General features: G+C 37.9%; 1 pseudogene; it reads right to left on the bottom strand.

Annotated features, from left to right (window-relative positions):
* Window positions 1–340: 340 nt before the first annotated feature.
* LOC111386481 lies at window positions 341–908 on the bottom strand (annotated as a pseudogene).
* Window positions 909–2,237: the final 1,329 nt, after the last annotated feature.

Genomic DNA, 2,237 nt, shown 5'->3' with positions numbered 1-2,237 from the left:
TTATTTTTTTTTTATTAAAAAGCTCGCAAGCTCACGGACCGACTCGAGCAAAGCCCGTGTCCCCAAAGGGGGCTCAGGGCTCGGCTCGAATTTTTCCTGAATCGACGAGCCCGATTGCCATCCTTAATCATGTGTCATAACAATAAATTATATTAATCTCAATATATTTAAAGTTAACTATTTAGATTCCTTAGGGCACTCATTTCGTTCATCAACTTCCACTCAATGTATTTTGCTGACAATCAAGTATATAGTTAAAGAAAATTCGAAATGTTAACATTGTACTTACTTTATAACAGTTTAAAGTACGTTAACACTAAATACCCACAATCACATCGCCTTACAAGTCATACGCTTGCTCCCCGGTGAATTTCACCTCAATCGGGTTGGCATTTTTACCAATGGATCGCATATTTTGGCCAACTCCTTGGCGTTCATCATTAACCTTTTCCGGGTAGACACCATCTTTGGGGCGTAAATATTGTACCTCCATTAGGGAACACCCTATAAAATTGGTACTTAAGCCCCGTTTGGCCCCATTAATTTTAATTCTATTACATTTCATTTTTCTCTCTCCTATTTTCAACTACACAATCTTTCATAAATAATATTACACGTAAATCGAAAATTTTTCCTTTTTTTTTCGACCACTTATTTTTCAAAAAAATACTATTCCACCCATTTTCACTTTAGAAAATGGGGACAAACTTTAATCTTGTACTTGGACGTTATCCTAGTCCAAAGTGCCAAACACTGCTCTTTCCTAAGCCAATTTCCATCGTGATGACGTAAAATTCCTCCAGTTGCGGTTTGCGCAATAGGCCGCCGGTGCTGCCACCGAAAATTGGTGATGGAGTGTTAGGATCCAATTCCAGTGGGGTAAAACCCACCGGAGCCTCCTCCGCCATGGCATGAATGGAGTGGTACGCAACGGTGGATGTCTTTGGCGGCCTAGGACTAGTTAATGATGCGAGGAAGGATTGCTTTCTTTTCTTGCCACTTGTCTCTTGGTCAATCGTAGATGATGAACTGGGTAATGTAGGGCATAATTTTCAATTTGGTCCTTTAATTGGGGAGCTTGAAAAATTGATAGACTGATGGTGTCGAAAAATTTCAGATTACTTTTCCAGAAAGGACTATCACAAGTCCCATTGTGTTAATTGTAATCATGTGTTTTATAAAATAGAAAAAATTCAATTATTATCAAATTCGGGTCGTGTTTTGTACTTAAACAATAATGAAGTCCCTAGATTCACCCATAATCTTTTGATCAGTAGAGTGATCGTTATGATGCAGAAGATCCTTTACAAAGGTAAATGTAGAGCATACTGAATCAGTATAGTCGTAAGGCGATTGTTTATGTTAGTCACTGAACTTTATTTAGTGATAGTTAATGTTGTACTGTATGAACAAGTTCGAAGTTCGCGGCTAAACCTGACGTTTGAACACTTTTTACTACTAAAAAGTGGCATCTGATAGTTTAGGGAATATATTTTCTGCAATTCTTCTATTTTCAATAACCAGAAATTTAGAGATACATATAGTAGCCGAATGACCTCTATATTTGGCTACTTCCAACTAATTAAGGTAGACAGCTATAATTACAACTTTAATTAGAAGATTATTGCCACAAAGTACTCTAATTTTACAACTCAAGCCAACACTCCCCCTCAAGTTGGTGCATATAAATCTCTGATACCCAACTTGTCAAGTGAGTTGTAGAAGTTCTTGCTACATACAGCTTTTGTGAGTATATCCGCCAACTGATCTTCAGACTTAACAAATGAAAGTCGAATTATCTTCGCCTCAAGGTTCTGTCTGATAAAATGTCGATCTACTTCCACATGTTTGGTTCGATCATGTTGGACGGGATTACGAGAAATATCAATAGCAGCCTTGTTGTCGCAAAAGAGACTCATCTCACAATCTTGAGTGAAGCCAATCTCTGTTAATAATCTCCTAAGCCAAAGAAGTTCACAAAGGCCCTTAGCCATCCCACGAAATTCAGCTTCAGCACTTGATAATGCCACTACTTTCTGTTTCTTACTCCTCCATGTAACAAGGTTTTCTCCAACAAATGTGAAATAACCTGAGGTGGATTTTCTATCTGTAATATTTCCTGCTCAATCGGCATCCGTATAACCTTCAACCCTTAAGTGATTGTTCTTCGAAAACATAAGTCCCTTTCCAGGAGAGGACTTCAAGTATCGAAGAATTTGAATAACTGCATTCATATG

This window comes from Olea europaea, unplaced genomic scaffold (assembly GCF_002742605.1).
Source record: "Olea europaea var. sylvestris unplaced genomic scaffold, O_europaea_v1 scaffold3572, whole genome shotgun sequence".
In the NCBI taxonomy this organism is placed as follows: Eukaryota; Viridiplantae; Streptophyta; class Magnoliopsida; order Lamiales; family Oleaceae; genus Olea; species Olea europaea.
Note: the sequence above shows the minus strand (reverse complement) of the source record. Positions and strands in the feature narration are given on the sequence as shown.